Raw genomic sequence first — 23,078 nt, 5'->3', positions numbered from 1 at the left:
CCAACTGGACAAATTGAAAAAGTGGACAAGTCAAAGGAAGAAGAAATTTATGAACATTTTAGCATACATCCTCTTCATTCAAAAGAAGTTATGGGAGACAATATTGATCTGTTTCAGATGAAGAAAGCAAAAGGAACTCCCGTGAGTGTATGGGAGGAGAGCTTGGAAGCTCGATGTTTTCCCCAGCTGTTTCCTACAGGAAATGGAGGACGATACGATGAACGTCCAGAACAGATTCCAGCTTCTGAGTATCGGACTACAAGACTATATGCCGAAGATCCCAGATTTCGACAAAGTATTCCTTATTTGTTCCATCTTTTATTTGAAAGCGACTTGTCTGCACTGTCTTATGCAGTAAATCACATTTTAAAAAGTGGAGTACATTTACAAAATGTGTCTGCTAAGGATTTTATGGAGAAAGTGCAGCACCGAGATGATCATTTGGAAACACAACTGATCAATCTGATGGCTTGTCAGCGTGGGACAAATGAATATTGGTACCGACGTCATGGTGAATTAAAATGCATGTTACGGAATTTAGGAACACCAACATGGTTCGTTACTCTAAGCTGTGCTGAGTACGCTTGGGATGATTTACTGGATTTTCTACGAGAGGCAAATCCAAACATTAAAAACATCGAATACAAGACAGCAGGAGAACTGTGCTCATTGGATCCGGTTAATGTTTGCAGATATTTCAATCATAGATTTGAGGCTATGATGTCGTTCATCTGCAATAAAAAAAATCCACCTCTAGGAGAAGTAGTGGATTTCTTTTGAAGAAAAGAGTACCAGGCAAGAGGTGCTCCTCATATTCATATGCTGTTGTGGATCAAGGATGCCCCAAAGTTTGGAACAGATGCTGATGAAGCAGTGTTATCTTACATTGAAGAATATGCAACATGTGCTATACCAAAAAGCACAGAAGATAAAAAGTTAAAGGAGCAAGTTTTACGTTTCCAAAGTCATCGGTGTGGAAAATACTGTCGACGGAAATACAAGAGCAAAGATAAATACTACACTAAATGTCGATTTGGATTTCCTAGACCTGTTCTTTCAAATGGAAGAGTAAACAGTTTTATGTCATCTGTGAGACATACTATCACAAGAAAATCACCTAAGAATACCTACAACCTTAAAAGAAAAGAAGAATCAAAAAATATAAATGACTACAACCCAGTCATTTTATCCATGTGGAATGCTAACATGGATATACAGTATGTAGCTGACAATTCCATTGCTGTTGCTCGATATGTAACGTCTTACATTACGAAATCAGAAAAAACAGAATTGAAGGAAATGTGGGAAGAGATTTCTCACAAGAAGACTGTCAGTAAGAAGCTGTACAGTTTCAGTTTGAAGATGTTATCGCATCGAGAAATTGGATCCTACGAATGTTCAGATAGGTTATCTTCTGCAAGTCTCTACTCGAAATCAAGAAGAATAATTTGGGCAAGTTTAGGCCTTGCAGCAATGAGAAATCGGGTACTGAAATCTGTTGGAGAAATTGAATATTTGGCCGAGAATGACCCAGAAAGTACAGATATTTTGAAATCAAACATGTTGGACACATATTACCCAAAGAGAAGTCATCATCGGGAGAACATGTGTCTGTATGAAGTGCTGCAGAACTACATTTATTCACGGAAAGCCGCAGAAGACATCAACAATGGAAAATATAAAGTCATTGGTGAGGAAGGATGTTTGGTGAAGCAAACAAAAGGAAGTTTGATAAATCACAGGAAGCTGAGTTGCGACACTACTGAGAAAAAGGAATTTTACTACTTGGCTCTTTTACAGCTGTTTAAACCATGGCGTACAGAGGATGAACTACTGGGAGAATTTCAAAGCTATGAAGATTCTTTTAATGCTTGCAAAGACAGCATACAATGCAGTACATTCTCAACTTATCTGCAAATGTTAAATGAAGAAATTGAACAGGAAACTACAATTGCAGCAGAAGTAGCTAGAGACAGTTCTCAGGACAGCCAAAGTTCAGGAACACTCAGTCAAGATCCCCTAGGACAACCAGTCGTTGAAAATGAAGCATCAATAGCCATGAATGAAGTGGAAACAGCTATGAATCAAGCTCAAGAAGAATTTATAGACTTACAAAATTTGGAAAGACAACTGAACGAAGAGCAGCAACAAATTTATGAAGAGATCAGAAACAAAATTGATCACGGATTTCTACATGAAAAAAAAGAGTGCTCATGCACATCATTTCATCCAATCAGGATGTATGTAAGCGGACAAGCTGGAACTGGAAAAAGTTTCCTTATAAAAGTAATCAGAAGCTACCTACAGCAAAAAACGGATTCTACTTTGTCTTGTGTGGTTACTGCTCCAACTGGGTTAGCAGCATATAACATAAAAGGAATCACTTTACATCGTTTGCTAATGTTACCAGTGGAGCATGAGAACAAAATACAATACAACAAGCTAACTGGAGAAGCATGCTTGGAAGTTTCAAGAGTATTGAAGAAGATGCAAGTTCTCATTATTGATGAGGTGAGCATGGTATCAAACTTAATGCTTGCCTTTGTGCATTTAAGAATGCAGCAAATTCTGAAGACAGACTATGACGTGTTATTTGGAGGAAAACACGTCATAGTTTTTGGAGATCTTTTGCAACTTACTCCAGTTAAAGGACAACCAGTGTTTAAAACTGTGACACATGAAGACTCAAAGAAGTCATTGGGAAGCATCGGTAATGCAAATATTTGGTCCTTCTTTGAGTACAAGGAACTAACTACTAATATGAGGCAAGCAAACGATGAAGAATATGGAAGTATTCTGAAAGATATCAGAATTGGACTACTTACTGAAGCTGGCAAAAAAGCATTACAGAGTCGGCTGCTACATAATTTATTTCCAAAGGAAGAAATAGTTGCAGAGAAGATATACAAGAACATTGCAGAAAAGAAAAGTGCCATCTGCTTAATGCCAACTCTACGTGAATGCTCAATATTCAATGAGGAGCTTTTGAAATTGGAAAAGGAAGATATCAGGAAATTGGAAGCAGTGGACAAAATTGAGGATGGAAGAATTACTGTCACATTAACAGGCACACTGAAAAATAAATTGGATTCACTAGAGAAGAACATTTCCAAAATAGCTGGATTAGAAAAAAATCTATATGTTTGCATGAACTGTAGAGTATTTTTAAGGAGAAATTTGGATGTTGAAAAAGGTTTAGTTAATGGAGCTATGGGAAGAGTTGTGGGTTTTATTAATTATCAGAAAAAAGATGGAATTGAATGTTTAAAAATAAAATTTGATCAGATAGAAGAAGTTAAAGACATTTGTCGTTGTTCAGTTCGTTTCATGCTTGTGAAAGATTTATATGTACGTAGGAAGCAGTTTCCGTTTTCTCTAGCATATGCTGTAACTATTCACAAGTCTCAAGGATTGACTGTAGATTGTGCATTTGTGAACATTGGTTCAACTGTGTTCAAAGAAGGTATGGCATATGTTGCTTTGTCACGAGTGAAAACATTATCAGGTTTATTCATGATAGACTTTGATGACTCAAAAGTTAGTGCTGATGCAAATTGTGTAAAGGAGTATAATAGATTAAGAAGAAGCTATGCTCCTCATTTAGGTCAGTATCCTGTGTTGGAGAAACGTGTAGTTTCTCGTAAAAGGAGAAATGAGAATATCTGTAATGAAGATGTAGAGAGGAGGAAAAAAAAGAGGAGTGATGTAATTGCAAGATAAAAGAAAAAGGAAAATGAAGAACAGGTTGTAGGATGTCATTTTGAAAATAGCTCTGGTGTCAACTGCTACGCTAATGTAGTGCTGAATGTTGCATTTTATCTGGAAAGTGTGCAAGAGCAGATAATAGTAAATCAGGGAAAAAGATTCTGTTCTGAGTTGAGTCTCCTTTTTCAAAAGCTGAGTAATGATAAAACTCAAATAGAAAGTGCCACTGAAATTAGAAAACTTTTAGATGTATGTTCAGGACGAACACAGTTTTCTCAAAATGTACAGCAAGACGCACAGGAATTCTTGATGTTTTTTCTTCAGGTACTGGAAGAAGAAGGGGTTCCCATTAAAAATGTATTTGGTCTCTCTTATAAATGGGAACATAGTTGTGAAAACTGTTATAATATATGTGGCTCTAATGTTGATTCTGAAAGGTTTATTTATTTAACATTGCCAGAAAGTAAAACAGTCACTTTTGCTAAATTAGTTAAAGATGCTAATCATAGCATGGAATGCAGTGAGTGTCAATCTGACATGTTTTCAACGTTAATTTTAAAGTAATACGGACAGTATGTAATTTTAATGATGCAACGCTGTAAAGCTGATGGTTCAAAATTAGATACTTTAATAAAGAAGTTTACAGGACAGCAATTATCAATTTCAGGAAAAACTTTTGTAACAGTTGCAATAATTTTCCATGATGGACCTACTGTAACTTCTGGACATTACACAGTTTATCTTAAATGTGAAAAAGGCTGGACACTGTGTAATGATTCCCAATTGATTTTTAAGCAACGTTTGCCTTTTGATTTAGCAAATTCCTATCTAATCTTCCTGAAACCTAAATTTTAGAGAGATTTGGCAACATCTGGACAAAACAATTTTACAATTTTATTGGATTACCAGTGGAATTTAAAAAAAAAATGATTTTACAAATTACCATTTGGCCTAATGGAAAGGTAACCAATTGTAATGTGGACTTTTTTAATTTTTAATGAAACTTTGGAAAAACAAAAATTTAGACAAAATCGGTAACATCTGCACAATTTAAATTTTGGAATGTTATTGGATTGCCATTGGAAATTTATTCAAAAAAGATTTTTAAAATTACTATTTGGCCATGCGGAAAGGTAAACAATTCTATTGTGGACTTATTTAATTATTAATAAATCTTTCGGAAACCAAAATGTTACAGAGAATCGGTGAGATCTGTACAATTTAAACTTTAGAATTTTATTGGATTACCATTGGAAATTTAATCAAAAAAGAATTTTAAAATTACTATTTGGCCTAAAGGAAATGGAACCAGATGTATTGTGGAGTTATTTGAGATATATTTTTGGGATTATACTTCTGAAACAAAAATATCAGACGGTATTTTAAAGAAATAAGTATTGATATTAGTTGATATTTTTTTAGAATATTATGCATTTCTATAATGTTATGTTTAAGTTAAAAGAGATTCTGGGCTTTTTTTATACAATCTTTAAGATTGTTATTTTTTTTTTGCCCGCTGTTAAATGATGAATGCAATTGCTTTCTCAATTTATAGTGAAATGCAATATATTCTGAAAACAGCAAAAAAAAGGCAATTTTTTTTTTTGAAAAATATGTAAATATGTGTACTGTATTATAAAATGTTTTATTAAATATTAATGCTTTTTTCTTTTTTTTCAGATTGAGATAGATAATTTTCGAAAACTAGAATCATTTTTAAAGCAATAAAAAAAAAATTTAAATGAATAAATATTTTTTTGAGTGGGTATGGTAAGTCAAAAATATCATGGTCCCTTTTTTCCACTTCTCCACAATCACATTTTCAGTTTTTCTTTGTAGTCTCTCAAGGACCTTGTAATGTGATAATTGATTTTTAGTGTTTTTTTTTAAAAAAAAATAATAATTACGCGTACCGTACGCGTACGGTAAAAAAAAAAACAAAAAAAAGTTTTAAAAACATATATAAAAAATAGATGAAAGGTAAGGTTGGCTCTTAAAAGAGCTGTTGTGTTCATGCAGGGACAGAGGAAAGAAAGAATGGGAATATTAGACGGTACGACAAGTGTGCTGATCTATTTTATTGTTCACTAGGGAAATACTGGTCTCCCTATAACAAATTAGATCATGACAAGTGGCGCACCGTATTTCAACCCTCAGAAACCGAGGGTTAATTTCCTGAGGAGAAGAAAAAGGAGATGCTCCCCCCACAGATGAAGGGCTCACCTGACCTGCAGAAGAAGGACTCGGCACTGCAGATGATGGTCCAGGCTGAGCTGCTGTGGATGTGCTTGGTTGATTTACTGAAGGGTTACCTTCAGTAAGTCGAGCATGTGTCCTTCTGTGTACATCCTTAAGGAGTCTCATCATGGTGTGATTCCCGAAGGAATACTTCCTGTCGGGATTCCCTCTTGAAAGTACACGGCCACACAGCTTACAAGTCACTAAGGGTGCATTTACCTTTTGCTGGCCCTCTGGAAAAGTAAAATACTCCCATATGAAAGAGGTCTTTTGTTTCCTCGCTCTCTGCCTCAAGGTAGTGCTGCTAGCCTCACTCTCAGAAGGGCTCTGCTGTTCTGCCATCGTATCACAAAGACAACCCAGCTCCTTCCCCTAAGGGATCACAAGCAGAAATGAGGGGAATGGGTGTGGTGTAGGAGAGTTCTAGAACTGAAAGTAGTTTCAACCAATCAAAAGTTGTGTTTCATGATCACATGACCAACCGTACGCTTACGGTGCGCTTACGGTGCGCTTACGGCAAAAGTACGCATGCGCGTAAAAAAGACACGCTCTCGCGCATGCGCATAACAGTCACTCCCCAACACTTCCGCTTAACGTGCGCGTGTAGCGTACACGCGTACGCGCCCCACGCGCAGTACGCGCGGCTACGCAAATTGCGTAACTATACGCAAACAGCGTAGATAAATTACGGACATTGCGTAAACCGTACGCTTACCGTATGCTTACCGTACGCGCACTAAAAAAAAAAAAAAAAAAAAAAAAAAAAATATTTTCTAAGTTATACTAATATATCTTACCTGTTTGGTAAAAAGAAAAAAAAAATCTTGCAATATTGCAGATTTTAAAGAAAAAAAACATAGTGTTTTAAGAGAATAAAAAGTTTTAAAAAACTTGTTTTTTAAAAAAAAAAACACATTTAATATAAGAATTTATAAAAAAAAAAGAAAAAAAAAAAAATATGGGAATCACATATGTTATAGCTAAGAATTAGCATTTAAAAAACCTTTGAAATTCACTGAAAAAAACATGGGTTTCACACACGTTATAGTTAGAAATTAGCATTTAAAAAACCTTGCAAATTCACTGAAAAAAACATAGGTTTCACACATGTTATAGTTAGGAATTAGCATTTAAAAAACCTTGCAAATTCAGTGAAAAAACCAAAGGTTTCACACATGTTATAGTTAGCTGGACATTTCACTCGTAAAAAACCAATGAAATTCCCCCGTTATAGTTAGTTCAGCTAACTATAACTCGCGCGCCCGCAATGCACTGCTGATGACGTCACATATTACATCACTCATGACATGGTCACTGACATCACTCATGACATCACTGATGACATCTCAAATGACATCACTGATGACATCACTGATGACATCATCCAGTGAATGTGTGTTTTTCTGAAAATTAAATATGTTTTATATATGTATATCTCAAGGTCAATGGAAGAATAAATGGGTATATAAGTGTCTAAATGGATGCTTTGTTTTTGAAACATTTATTGTGTTACTGACTGATTAAGTGTATCATAGTGAATACATGGCTTACCGAGTAATGTTTAAATATGAAAATATCTGTATCAGTCTCTCACTTTGTGTATAAGTGGCTGCATGGGTTGGTGAGTAGCTTCATGGGTGTCTATATAGGTTATTAGTTGTTTTTTTGAGGATCAGTATGAGTGTCTGTATGGTTCGGTGGGGGGTATTATGTAGTGCATAGGTGCATGAATGAGTGATTCACTCTTTGTATGTGTTGAAGACAGCATGTGTGCAGGACTGTATGGGTGGATGAGTATGTGAATGGTTGTGTTAGTGAGTGAATGACTGTCTCAATAGTGTCTTTATGAGTAACTACATATGTTTTAAACTAGTATATGTGACTATTGGTGTATATAAGTGAGTATATGTGAGAGTGAGAGATTGAAAGAGTTCCTGTATGAATAAGTATGTGTTTCTATAAGTGATTGTTTATAAGACTAAGTATGTGTAAGTTTCCATAGAAGTAAGTGTGGTGGTGTGTGTATAACTGTATAAGCTAATAAATGTATGTTTGTTTCTTTATTAGCATGAGTGAGTATGTGTGAGTAACTCTATGGATGAGTGGCATTGTGTAACAGGATGTATAGGTGTATGAGTACATATGATGAGTGAGTGCATGTATGAGTGACTGTATAGGACTGTTGGTGAATGAGTGGATGTGTATGTGGTTCTTAGAATTACTTAAGAGGTTCTTGTAACTGGTATTGGTATGTCCATTGTTTTGAAAATTTCAGTCTCTATTTTTGAATGTGTGTATCAAAGGTTATATTAGGGGAAGAGGAGGTCTGCCACTCTATCACAAGGATGATGTCATCAGTGATGTCATCAGTGATGTCATTTGAGATGTCATCAGTGATGTCATGAGTGATGTCAGTGACCATGTCATGAGTGATGTAATATGTGACGTCATCAGCAGTGCATTGCGGGCGCGCGAGTTATAGTTAGCTGAACTAACTATAACGGGGGAATTTCATTGGTTTTTTACGAGTGAAATGTCCAGCTAACTATAACATGTGTGAAACCTTTGGTTTTTTCACTGAATATATATATATATATTATCTACTGGCAGTTGCCAGTAGATAGTTATAGTTAGGATCGTGTTTCCATAGGAAATCTCAAAATTCTATTTTGAATAACTTTGGCGCCGGTTGACGAATCCTCGCGAAATTTTCAAAACTAATGGGGCGCTCCGTTCAGCTCCTACCCTGAAAGTCTCGGGGTGATTTGTCAAGTGGGGGCCGAGAAAAAAGGGGGGTCCCAAAACGCGTTTTCCCCATGCATTTTCACATAGGACTTTTAGTCGAAGGTACAGCCCGAACGGCTGAAGAGAAATGTTTGAAATTTGGCAGAGAGGTAGTCCTATGGTCAGGGAAGTGCCTTTTGCAGGTCTGGTGTAAATCTGTTCAGTATTTCCAAAGAAAATAGCATTTAAAAGCATATAAATATCTATACGCGCGCACCGGGCGTGCACCATGCTCGCACGGTGTTGTGCGCAAGCGAAATTCTGATTGGTTGTTAGATGTCAGTCAACATTCGAATCGGTCGAAATCAGGAAGTGTTGGCCGCCATTTTGTCTGTCGGACTGAAAAGGAAAGGTGGAAAAAAGGTGGAAAACGTGAAAAGGGGGCAGGGAAGAGAGTTCCTGACCCCCTAGCCTTTGTCAGCGGGTCACAGAAGGACCCCCAAGGGTGATAAAAACATTTGAATTTTTTCGAAAAAAATTGCGGGGTGCGCGCACAGTGCACGCACGGTACGCACCGCGCACCGTGGGTGCACGGTGCTCGAAGTGCACCGTGTGCCCACCGCGCGCGCACGGTGTGCGCGCGGTGAAAAACCTTACAAAAAAAAATATTAATAAATACATAACTTAGCATTTAAAAAACCGTACAAAGTCACTTAAAAAACCATAGGTTTCACACACATTATAGTTAGGAATTATCATTTTAAAAACCTTGCAAATTCACTTAAAAAACCATAGGTTTCACACAGGTTATAGTTAGGTGGACATTTCCCTCGTAAAAAACCAATGAAATTCCCCCGCATAGTTAGTTTAGATAACTATAACTCGCGCGACCGCCACTCTATTACAAGGATGATGTCATCAGTGATGTCATGAGTGATGCCACTGACCATGTCATGAGTGATGTAATATGTGACGTCATGAGCAGGGAAATGTCCACGTAACTATAACCTGTGTGAAACCTATGGTTTTTTAAGTGAATATATATATATATATAGATAGATAGATATACACACACATTTATTATATACTTACCTATATAGATATATAGGTGCTCATTACGATGTCGGGCAGAAAGTCTCCTCCCAATAGTCGGCATCTTCTGGATCACGTCGGAACCCATCCTACTGACTAGGTCGATGCACATTCCGACCGCCCGATTATGATGTTCGCTGTCGGAATGAGAACTATAAGAAAGAACTCAAACAATATCATGCACCTATTGGGAAAACACAATGTGACTTTTAAACCGAAAAACTTGAAAATGCTAGTAACTCCTCGAAAGAAATGTTCTCTATTTTGAAAACTCTCAAATCACATGAATGCATAACTGCCCCGATGTCTATCTCCTTGGAGAACTGTAATAAAATTGCTGACTTTTTTGCAGATAAAGTTGAAAAAATCTATGACTCGTTCCCAGTGGAAGCACGTCCGGGTGTGAATCCGGAGTCTGTTTCTGAAACAACATTTGAGGGAGAAACCCTTGATACATTTAGGGTGCCGGAGATGAAAGAACTGAAGAGTATGGCCAGGGCGATTAAATTTGGATCCCCCCCGGACCCAGCCCTTCCCAAGATCTTAATGCAAGTAGGAAACGTTTTTATGCCCTATGTCTCACAGCTAATTGCTTGTTCCTTTTATGTGAGTAAAATTCCCCAGAAGTGGAAACAAGCGATAGTGCGACCATTGCAGAAAAAACTACTAATAGACTCTTCAGTGCTAGAAAACGTTTCCCCCATTTCGGTGCTACCGTTCTTCACAAAAGTTGCAGAGAAAGTAGCCAACAAGCAACTAGTTAAACATATTAACCTGAATGACTTGTTTCACCCTCCAACAATCTGGTTTTAGAGCCGCCCACTCCACAGAGTCAGCTCTACTCCTTGCTACAGAAATTCTAAGGAAATGCGCGGATGCAGGACAGACTGCTGCGCTGATCCTGTTGGACCTCAGCGCATCATTTGACACCATATCTCATAGCCTTCTTCTTAAAAGGCTATGTAAATGCGGGGTCAGGGGCTCAGCTCTATGCTGGATGACGTCCTTTCTCTCATCACAGAGCTTTCAAGTTGCCCAGCACCCACATACATCCAAGAGCATTCCCCTTGCTGCAGAGGGTCCCACGGGGCTCAATTCTAAGCCCCACAGTATTTAATCTCTGTATGGGTCCTCTTTTAGAATTAGTGGAAGGACACAATGTGACTTTTGTATCATACGCCGATGATACACAACTGATTCTCACCTTATCTCAGAATCCGGCACAGACAGCTTATCATTTTTCTCTATGTTTAGAGGAGTTAGCCACATGGATTTCCAACCATTGTTTGAAAATCAACAGTAACAAAGCGTAGGTGCTGATAGTCGGAAAGGAAGTAAAGAATCTTGGGGTCTGGCTTGATTCTAAACTAACATTTGAAGGCCAAATCCGGAAGGTGCGGTGGAAATGTTTCTGGACTCTTAAAGTCCTAAGGAAACTTCTTTACCTTTTACCCATCACTGCTAGGAAGACAATTGTACATGACTGGGTCACCTCCCGGATGGACTATGGTAATATTTTCTATCTGAGAGCATCTAAGGAAGGCCTGACCAAGCTCCAAATGATCCAAAATGCGGCAGCTCACCTAGCTTTGAACCTCACTAAAATAGCAGCCGCGCGAGGACCCTGGCAACCCTGCATTGGCTGCCTGTGGAGAAGAGGATCACGTTTAACGCCATGCCCTACCGCCATAAACTTCTGTGGAAAAAATTACCACGACATCTCCAGGCTATGATAACCGCTTACACACAAGCACGTCATCTAAGATCTAAAGGCATTGCACTGGTCACTGTGCCTAGAATACCGAAAGCTAGGATGGGAGTGCGCTCCTTTGGATACCTCTCAGCCATGATCTGGAATATTTTGCCAGTCCACCTAAGAACTGAACCTTGCTAAAACACTTTTCACAAGAGATTAAAGACATAGCTGTTTCCATCTTCAAACTAGTATTGTGATCCTCAAGTGCCGCCTTATGCTTCCGGACACTCTTTTTAGTAATTTCCTGCCAACCTTACTGAGAATCTGCACCAGCGTGGGGACACACCGATGGTGTAACCATGCACTTTTTAAATGGATAAATAAATTAATAAATGACTCCACTCTAATGATGGTACCCAGGTCAAGGAGCAGCTCTCCAAGCATCAAGTGGTTGTCTGCCTCTTTTCCTGGTTAGGCAACAAAAAAATCTGAAGAATCCCGGCTGATCATAGAGAACAGGTTCCTGTAGGAATCATGGCTAGAGAAAACAAAGCGCCAAGACGCCTGCTGTGGAGACCTGGAGGCTGAAGGGCTGACCAAAAATAGATTTCCAAGGAGTAGAAGTGAGTCACTTATTCCACCTTTGGAGGACGAGAAGAAAGCACTGAGGGTTGCCAAATATGCCCAAACATGGGTATCATGCTCACTGTATCATAGGACTCAAGTTGCACCCTACTGAGAAGGCCAAACTATGCTGAAAGTGTTTTGGGTTGATTGCGTTACTGAAAAGAACCAAAATGGCAGTTCATGCCGGAATATTTCTTGTGAGATAGGACCAAGGCTGAGGTGGCACAGAGGGCACAATAAATTATGGACAGGAATGCTGTCTCATGTACTACAATTACCAGTGGCTAAGATTAATTCAGGCTATCATCCCCTGACCATTTTGTTTCCTACTTTGCTACTGCAGCTTCCTGTCTTGTCCTGTTTGAAATTTTAGAATAAAAAAACTGACTGAGGAATCGGATTGGGGCAAGGTGATAATTATATGTGATCCATGAGATTACCTCAGCATTAATGAAAGCCAGGCTTGTCCGCTCAGGGCTTTGGCTGCCAAAACCAATGACTTCAGCAGAAGCTCAACAATGATGCCCCTATCTTTAAGGGACCCTTGCCAACTTTAGCCTTGAACCTTGACCAGCTGAAGAATGCTGACATCCATTTCAGAAAGTAAGGGCCTGATTATGATCTTGACGAATGAGATACTTCATCACAAACATGACAGATATCCTGTCCACTATATTACAAGTTCCATAGGATACAATTGAATTGTAGTTTGGCAAATGGGATATCCGTCATGTTTGTAACAAAGTAACCCTGTCTGCCAAGATCGTAATCAGTCCCTAAGTCGTGTGGCAAATTTAGAATCTTTTAAGTAATCGCCGCCAAGTAAGTAATCGCCGCAAAGTTCCTCCCAATACTCACCTACGGCTCTGAACTTTTTAAGGGCAAATATGCAAATTTCTTGAATCTTTAAGCAATCATGAATACATTTCTGTTCAGGAAACTTACCTGCATCTCCTCGTAGTGCTCTCCTCTGGGGTCTGTGTCTGCTGCTCGTCTCCCTCCTGCCGCCGCCACTCCAAAGCGGCCGCCGTTAGGAGGGGGACTTCATCCCCCAGCATCCTGTGCGGCGGAAGAGGAAGCCGCCTCTAACAATCTCGCGCCTGGAGGCGCATAAAAGATCTGCTGGCGACCGCCTCGCGGGAACCGCGCGCGGGCCGCGCCCGGGCGAAGCCCGGGCCAAGGGCGGGCCCGTTTAAGCCTGTTAAAGACCGGGTAAGACTGGACTGGGCCACCCCATTGACATTTACATCTTGATGTGGTATTGCAGCTATTCAACCTAGACACATACAGCCCGAAATCCCTCTGGCAAATTGCCAACTGCTCAACCTAAACTGTGTGAAGGTCCTATATATTAGTACATGTCTGACAGGATGACGAGGGGTTCTAGGAGCAAAAACGCTCAGGGGGTACCGCGTACATCTGGCCCGATTGACCAATATATAACTAGGGCAAATGAAGCCATTAATCAAGGTATGTCACTCTTGGAGCGAAGAGTTTCGCAAGATCTAGCACTAGCAAGACGCTCCTCGTTAGGCCCTATGGCTTTAGCTAAGACACCTATAAGCTCAAACACCATCAGGCCTCTCATTGAAGTCCAGGTCGAAACACACGGTGTACCTAATACGGTTGATCTGTCGGCTTCCTTAGCCCTCTCAGATATGCACTCAAGCAAATATCTTGAGAGGACGCCTAACCTGTTTTCAAGTCCAAGGCAGGAGGGGCTCAGTCCAAATCACCCAAGGGGGGAAAGGGAGGGTGCCATCCCCAAACGGAAGAAGCCTAGGTATTCGAAAAAATGTAACTCCAAAGTCCCGAATAAAACTCTGATTACCCAGGCGTCAAGGAAAAACAAAAGCAATCCTGTCCAGAGTGCCCTATATAAAACAGCCATTGATTAGGGGTGGGCGGAATTTGCGGAATTGCGTTACGCAAATCTCCGCGAAACGGTAAAAAATCTCCGCGAACACGCAGAAATTCCGCGAACACGCGGAATTGCTTGTTCGCGATGCTTTTTTCCTGTTCACAATTGCTGTTTGCGTGCTCGGGGAGAAATATCTTGCGAACACGCATTTTGAGAACGCGAACAAGCAAAAATTTCGCGAAATTCGCGGAAATCAGACTTTTGAGCAATTTCGCGCTCTCCGCGGAGTGCGAAATTACGCAAATTCCGCAAATTCCGCGAGCGGAACGGAATTTGCCGCCCAGGCCTACCATTGATACAGCAGTCCCTCTTACAATTCCACCGGCCCCTAGTGATCCAAGCAGTTTGGGCATGGGTTGCAAAGTTTGTGAGGCTAATAACCAACTTTTAAGTATACTAGGTGAACTCTTTAGAGAATATGTGCAACCTATTGTACTTTCTCTTTCTAATATCGAAAAGCACCTACTCTCCATGAACTTATCTCTGAATGCACTCAAGAGCGATGGTTCGGCCAACCATCAGGGGTTGCGGGCTACTCCCTCGACCTTGAGGATGGAGCGGGTAGTGGCGAGCGCTCCCCCGGTTGATTTAAATTCGCCATCAAAATCTTTGCCAGCTGCATCTAGGAAAGCTGGTGAACCCTCCAAACCCCCTACCTCTGGTGTAATTTTAGAAAACACGCTACCTAAATGCCTGGGGTTAGTACACCAAAATACCTTAGCAAAAACACCGGGGCCAGTTCACCAAAATAATTTACCTAAACCCACGGGGACAGTAGATCAAAATGACAAATTCAGGGGTGAGTTTGGTCATCCTATACACTTATCTCCAGAAAGCGACCCATATGTTGTGATTATGACTGGTGTTCCTGAGTTAAGGCCACATAAAGAAGAACCAACGTGGTCCTTAAAAAATAAGGTACAGCATTGGCTCAATGTTAATAGACCACTCCCTCACTCTTGTAGTAGCAGGATCCTTATGGTGCGTAGGGTTCCTTGGATAGGTAGTGAGAAGAAAAAGATTCAGGGAGATTGTATTATTGTCAATTTTGATAATTCTTGAACGGCTGACTATATCTGCCGTCGTAATACATGGCCCAAAATTGACGGAATAAAGGTGAGGAGACTCTCTTCCTTTTATCCACCTATAAATTGTTGTGACGACACTCCCGATAGGGGTACGTCTGAAGTAAGACCTTGGAACAATAGAAGGGAGAGGGAGGCCTGGCCAGGCTTTGAGGGTAGAGATACAGCTCTTTCTGAAGGTTGGAGTGGCATACCACTTGCTAACAGATTCAGCTGCTTAGAAGAAGTAGACTGACCATTATTGGGTTCTGGATCTGTCCCTGAGAACAATGAATGCACTAGCCCCAACCCAGTTCAACTCGTAGACTGCTTTCTACCCAAAAATGGCTTATCTCCTATCCAGCCTATACCCTCCCTTAACCCTACTCCTCAAGAAGCTCCGCAGACCCCCTCTCACTGCCTACGTTCTACCCTTGTATTAGGGTCTGGGAAGGCACCACTTGTGCCCTGCAACGAGCCTGTGAGCCATGATGTTTTTCTGCCGCGACCTGAATGCCCCAGTATTCTAAAAAAAAACACTCGCATTAAACAGGGCGATACTATAAAGATCCTAAGCTGGAATGTAGCTGGCATCCACAGGAAACTTCAACTGCCTGAGTGGAATGCCCTAGTAGAGGCACATACGAATTGCCTATTCCAAGAGACTTGGAGCCTGGAACCCGTGTATCGGGTAGGTTATATTACCCACTTTGTTCCTGCAGTACCCCCAAGAAATGGGTCAGGTCGTCCCTCGGGAGGCCTACTCATCTGGGTAAGCATTGCCTTAAATCTTCAGATTGAGTCAAAGCTAATCAATTCTCCAGATATCTTAAAAATTTCTTTGAGAGGCTCCCAAAGAGGACCCATCCTTGACCTATATAATGTATATGCCAGAGGTACTAAATATGGCTCTTCATCCCCGACAGTATCTATCCTTGAAATGGCGCTGAATGAAAATTTAGCTGGATCCCACGTTTTGGTTGCGGGTGATTTCAACTGCACCTATGAGCCCCTTATACAGGACGACATCTATGACCCAAGTGAGGATGATGATAGATGGGGCATCCCGATTTTAACCATCCCTCCGATTAAAAAATGGTCCAAAACTGCTATTCAGCTCAATGCCCTAACGCTGGAATTCGGGCTAAGAGCAGCTAATGGCCGCACGCGTTCTGATCCTTTGGGTGCGGCCACGTTTAACAGAGTCAACCATACCTCTAGGATCGATTACATCATGCTAGATTTCCCTCTCTGGAGTTTTGTTCAGGACATGGTAGTCCTGCCCACAGTTGAAAGCGATCATAACTCGCTTTCATTGTCCCTCAGGAATCCATGGCCTCACGAAAAGACCATAAAATCCCTTAACCCAGCCCACAAAATTTCTGTATCCTCGTGTGGGAAACGCCTAAAATGGAACATGGTTGCGAAGGATGAAGCTAAATTAAGTACAATCAATACAGTACTCACAGACGCACAGTTGAAATTGGAACTGGATAGCTCAGACAAGGGTGAGCTAAATCCCGGTCGGGTTACCCCTATTTTTGAGAAGACCATCAAGTCTATTGGGAATGTATTCCTAAAAATGAATCAAGTGGGCAAAAATGCGGCAATTGGGCTTCCTAAGGGAAAGCATGATTGGTACACACCTGCTTGTAGGCATGCCAAATTGCTTTTGATTAAGGCCGTCAAAAGCAAAACACAAGGAGCTATTCAGGGAGCTAGGCTAAATTACAAGAAAACCCTGGCTAGTGCTAAAAAGGAGTGGGAAATCGAACATTGGCGCCCTCTAAAAGAGGCAAGTTTGGGGAAAGATTCAAGGCGTTTTTGGGACATAATTAGAGCCAAAAATAGAGCTGACACTGACTTCATTACATGCAATATCACCAGCCAAGTTTGGGTCAACCACTTCTCTAAATTATATGCCAGTCAATCAGGTGCTACCTCTAATGCCCTCTCCATGGTCATTTCTAATGAAAAACATATAAGGGAGGTGGCACCAGCAACTCCGGATTTGCCAACAAGGAGTGATGATCTAGCAACTGGAATGCTATGTACAGCTTTGCCATTAAACAACAGGGTGGCAGACTCCATTTTCTCGAATAAAGAAGTGGAGTATGCAATTACTACCATCAGGCCCCAAAAAGCAGCTGGCCCTGACGGCTTACCCGGGGATCTGCTGCGAGCAGACATCCCGAAATGGGGTAAATTTATTAACTGCCTGCTTAATGCTATTAGCGGGGGAGCGCCAATCCCGGCATCCTGGAAAGGGGCAGAGGTCGTCCCCATTTTTAAAAAGGGGGCCAGGGACGACCCATCAAATTACAGACCCATAAGCCTGCCAGATATAACGCAAAAGGTGGTCGGGAAGGTGTTGTTGGTCAGACTATTACAATGGATCGACGAAAACGGCATCCTCTCCGACTACCAGGCAGGCTTCAGAGCAGGCACCGGCACAATCGAGCAAGCGTTCAGATTGTTGCTTGTGTATTGGAAGGTGGTGGTCTTGGGCAAAGGCAGTCTTTACCTCGCCTTTATCGACCTGAAGACTGCCTTTGACCTAGTACCTAGGGAGGCTCTTTGGAAAGTCCTTGCTGTCATGGGGGTGCCCCACCACTTACTCCTGCTAATGGTAAGGCTGCATGAAAATACTTTTGCCCAGGTTAGGTGGGGGAGAAATGGTGAGAAAACCAACAGAATTCCGGTAGAGAGAGGGGTACGCCAGGGATGTGTTCTAGCTCCCACCCTTTTCTCTTTATATATTAACGGTGTAGTTGAGCATCTATTGAAAGACCCCTCAGATGAACCATCCCTGGCGGGGGAACGTATCCCCACCCTCCTCTTCGCGGATGATACACTCTTGCTCTCCAAAAACTCTTAAATAATTTCCAGCTCTTTTGTACAGAGCGGGGCCTGGTAATCAATAGAGACAAAACAAAGTATCTTGTGTTGAATCCCCCTAAAAAATCTATACGCCCCCCGAAATTGAATGACGAACCTCTGGGGAGGGTGGATGTGTTTGATTACTTAGGGATTCGTTTATCCCATAATATGCAGTGGGGCCCCCATCTATGCAAGATGCTGTTATCTCACAAAAGAGTTACAGGGGCTCTTGTGAAGGAGCAGCGCTCCTGTGCTATAAGACCTATAGCCCCCGTTATTGATATTTATGCAGCAAGAGGAGTTAGCTCTGCCCTTTATGGAGCCGAGCTTTGGGGCTCTTGTGATATTGGTGACTTGTCAAGAGCAGAGAGGAAGTTCTTTAGGGTCATTATGTCACTTCCCCAAGGTACCCCCACGATTCCATTAATGCTCGATCTTGGTTGTCGCCCCATCGGTGATTTGGCGAAATTTCGCCCTCTATTGTTATGGGCCCGTTTGTGGCGGGTCCCGGAATTAGCCAAATATGCCAAAGGTCTCTCAGAAATCATGTCACTTCCAGGTTGGCATAGGATAAAATGGTTGCGTGACATGAAAACCCTTTTGTATAATCTGGGGCTTAAAGCAGCATGGGAAAATAGATCTTCCCCTCCGAAAGCCACGCTTAAGCTCTTATATTGGAACTGGATTGCGACCCAACGGATCACGAACACGTCATTGGGGAGACTTACAGAGGACTTCCTGAATTTTAAGGATCATCCAATCCGGGAACTATATCTCGATATCATCGAGAGCCCTTTTGACAGAGCTTTGTATTTTAAGTTTAGGACCGGGACTCTCCTACTCTATAGTTTTACATCACGATGGAATTCCTTTCCTCAGACCTCTGATCTTTGCCCCTTTTGCACATCCAGACGTGAGTCTGTGGCTCACTTTTTATTTGAATGCCATGAGTACGCCCTCCCAAGGAAAAGATGGCTTAAGCAACTGTGCCGCTCCCTGGGAACTAGACACCATATTGTGGCACTCCGCATTTTTATGTCAGACGCTCGCCCATTGTACGTTTGTGCCCTTGCAAAATTCTTATCTTGGGCATGGCGTATTAGAAGTAAAAGGCTCAAGGAAATTGTTTAATTCACTCTTAACAATTATTTATGACCTGTTTTGCTCTTTATTGTAAAAATAGGTTTTTTCTTTTTAAATGAAATTAACTTATTCCATTTTTAACTGTTATGCTTTTATGATATGTTTTTATCGAAATAAAGCCTTTGACTGACTGGCAAATTTCTTGAATCTTTAACAATCCACTCTTTTTAAACAAATTTTCAGAATTACGCAATTTACCACCCAGGCGCAGGCCCGACTGGAATCCTAATTTTAAGACTTGCGGTATTCACAGAAGGCATTTAGGAGTCCTAAAGTTAGGACTCCTAACTTCTGTGAATACCGAAATGAGTAAGTGCCTTCTGTGAATACCAAAATGAGTAAGTGCCTTCTGTGAATACCAAAATGGTAGTAAGTTTAGGATTTTGTCTTAAGTTAGTTCTGTGAATCGGGCCCGTTGATGCTGCAGCTCTCTTGCAGGACAACAAAGTTTCTCCAACAAGTCAGGAAACTGTTACAAATGCAGCAGAGGTAGAGAGAATAGTATAAATTAATTTAACAACCACAACCTTTGTGAACCTGAAGATACATTGAATATTAAGCATTTTAACTGTACTGTTTTATAATTTTAACTTGGCTAAACATCAATCTGTCGCATAGGGCATGGCCCAGACTCAAGATATTTTTAGAAATTGCATGCATCTAGGAAAATCACGTTTAATAATGGAGTGTAAATTTACTTTGCCTATTTCGCATACTTAATACTCAAAGAAGGGATGTACTAATGTTAGAAGCAAAAATGCCCGGTAGTTCCTGTGAGCACAATGCACTTTATGCACTTGGCAATTCAGGCCGGAGCTTACTTTGCTAATTTGCACACTGAACATATTCCCTAACTTTGCACATTGCACACCAATCTTAGTTGAAATGTGTATGCTGTAAAATATTTAGAATTAAGTTTTGACATCAGGGCAGGACTCCATATGCCTAGTTACCGCAAGCAACCTAGGAACACCTAGGCTCAACAATGGTGGGTAAAACCACCCAGTCCATTTTTCATACCTAATAAACTCTCAAAGAAAGGGTACCAGGCTTCCATGTAAGAAATAAACATGCGTGATAGTTCCTGTGAACACAATGCACTTTATGCCAACGATAAATCAGGCTAGAGCACCCATTGCACATTTTCACACCGGATATACTCTTTTTACTTTGTACACTGCGTACTGACCATACATGAAATGCAATTTGCCATGGAATGTAGAATGAAGTCTGTGCTTTTAGATATGGCTAGCTCTAAATACCACGAGCTCAGACTAGCCCAACATAAGGTGCTCATGGACTTATTCAATGCCACTCAAAGTATTTTTCTAATGAAGATACTGAACTGCTATACTTTGCGCATTTTGATACTGATATTGTATTATTGTACATTGTCCATTTTTGTCATGATTTAATTAACCAAACAATAAACTATTTCTTCAGGGATCTTTTCCACTGTGGGCAGCCTGCAATTATGCCTAGGACCTGGTCAGCTGTGAACTTTTGTTTTTCAATGGGGATTTACTCTTTCTAGCTGCTTTTTGCCTTAAAAATAAAATATCATATCTCTTGATCATTGCATCCAGTTTTAATGAACTTGGTATTTCATGCGCAATATCTGTTTGTCTAAATTTTAAAATGTGTTGTAGGATTTTATTGTGTTGTCTTCTTGACTATAAAGTGTTGGTTCTTCTTGAAATTAATACACATTTCTCTGCAGAATGCCTGTTTATAGCAAAGCCACCAGGGGTTGAGCAGAGATTCTCTAACTAGTCTGTTTTGGCCTAGTCAGATATTGTTCATTAAGATGATGGGGCTCGCCCTTTCCAGATTAGTAACGCAATTTCTGACCCTTAGCATTTACACTGCAAATGTGGATAAATGATTACGATCACCTCCCTTTTGTGTGTACGTTGTAATTTAAATATGCCCTTCAATTTTTGTTAAAAACAATCAATCAATCAATCAATCATAGCATTTGTAAAGCGCACTACATACCCATGAGGGTCTCAAGGCACTAGGGGGGGTTCGAAGAGCCAGGTCTTGAGGAGTCTCCTGAAGGTTTGAAGGTCTTCGGTCTGCTGTAGGCGGATGGGGAGGGTGTTCCACGTCTTGGCGGCGAGGTGGGAGAATGATCTGCCACCGGCGGTCACTCTTCGGATGCGGGGGACGGTGGCGAGGGCGTGGTCTGTGGAGCGGAGCTGGTGGGCGGGGGTGTAGAGGCCGAGTCGTCTGTTGAGGTACGCTGGTCCGGTGTCGTGGAGTGCCTTGTGTGCGTGGGTGAGGAGCTTGAAGGTTATCCTCTTGTTGATGGGGAGCCAGTGCAGGTCTTTCAATTGGGGTGTGATGTGGCTGCAGCGGGGGATGTCGAGGATCAGGCGTGCGGAGGCGTTCTGGATGCGTTGGAGTCATTTCAGGAGTTTGGCCGGGGCTCCTGCGCAGAGTGCGTTTCCGTAGTCAAGTCTACTGCTGACGAGGGCCTGGGTGACCATCCTTCTAGTTTCGGTGGGGATTCACTTGAAGATCCTGCGAAACATGCGGAGGGTGTTGAAGCAGGAGGAGGAGACGGCGTTGACCTGCTTTGTCATGGAGAGTGTGGAGTAGAGGATGATCCCTAGGTTTCGTGTGTGGTTGGTGGGTGTAGGAGGTGCTCCTAGTGCCAGCAGCCACCAGGAGTCGTCCCAGGCTGAGGGGGTGGAGCCGAGGATGAGGACCTCCTTCTTGTCCGAGTTCAGCTTCAGTCGGCTGGTCCTCATCCAGTCGGCGACGGCCTTCATTCCTTTGTGGAGGTTGGTTTTGGCGGTGTGGGGGTCCTTGGTGAGCGACAGCATCAGCTGGGTGTCGACGGTGTAGATGATGTTTAGGTTGTGCTGTTGGGCGATGTGGGCGAGTGGTGCCATGTCGACGTTGAACAAAGTTGGGCTGAGAGATGAGCCTTGGGGTACGCCGCAGATGATCTCGGTGGCTTTGGAGCGGAAGGGGGGGAGGCGGACACTCTGGGTTCTCCCGGAGAGGAAGGAGGTGGTCCAGTCAAGGGCCTTCTCCTGGATTCCGGCATCGTGGAGGCGTGCTCTTAGTGTGCTGTGGCAGACTGTGTCTAAAGCTGCTGACAGGTCCAGGAGGATGAGGGCCGCGGTTTCTCTGTTGTCGAGCATGATCCTGATGTCGTTGGTGGCGGCGATGAGGGCAGTTTAGGGGCTGTGGTTGCTGCGGAACCCGGACTGGGACGTTTCCAAGATGTTGTTCGCTTCGAGGAAGCTGGTAAGTTGTTTGTTGACGGCCTTTTCAATGACCTTCGCCGGGAACGGGAGCAGGGAGATGGGTCGGAAGTTTTTGAGGTCCTTGGGGTCCACCTTGGGTTTCTTGAGTAAGGCGTTGATCTCTGTGTGCTTCCAGCTCTCCGGGAAGGTTGCTGTCTCGAAGGAGATGTTGATGGTTTTCCGGAGGTGGGGAGCGATGGTGCTGCTGGCTTTGTTGAAGATGTGGTGTGGGCAGGGGTCTTCCGGGGATCCGGAGTGGACGGCGTTCATGATCTTGATGGTGTCGTCGTCGTTGATGTTGGTCCAGGCGAGCAGGTGGTTGGTGTGGGTGGTGGTCATGGGAGCGGGGGTGTTGGCTGTTGCCGGGGTGGTGACGGCGTCGAAGCTGTTGTGGATGTCTGGGATCTTGGGATGGAAGAAGGTGGCCAGCGAGTCGCACAGGTCTTGTGACGGTGGGATGTCGTTGGTGTTAGACCTGGGGTTGGAGAGTTCCTTCACGATGCTGAAGAGCTCTTTGCTGTTGTGTGCGCTGTTGTCTAGGCAGTCTCTGAAGGCGGTCCTTTTGGCGGATCTGATGAGTTGGTGGTGTCGGTGGGTGGCGTTCCTGTGGACTGTGTAGCTTTCCGGGGTTCTTTCGCTGGTCCAGTTTTTTTCTAGTTTTCGGCAGGTTCGCTTGGAGGCCTGAAGGTCTTTGGTGAACCAGCTGGCTCTCTTGCTGGTGTGGGTAT

This window comes from Triturus cristatus, chromosome 8 (assembly GCF_964204655.1).
Source record: "Triturus cristatus chromosome 8, aTriCri1.1, whole genome shotgun sequence".
Lineage (NCBI taxonomy): Eukaryota > Metazoa > Chordata > Amphibia > Caudata > Salamandridae > Triturus > Triturus cristatus.
The sequence above is the reverse complement of the archived record's forward strand: the minus strand, read 5'-3'. Positions refer to the sequence as shown.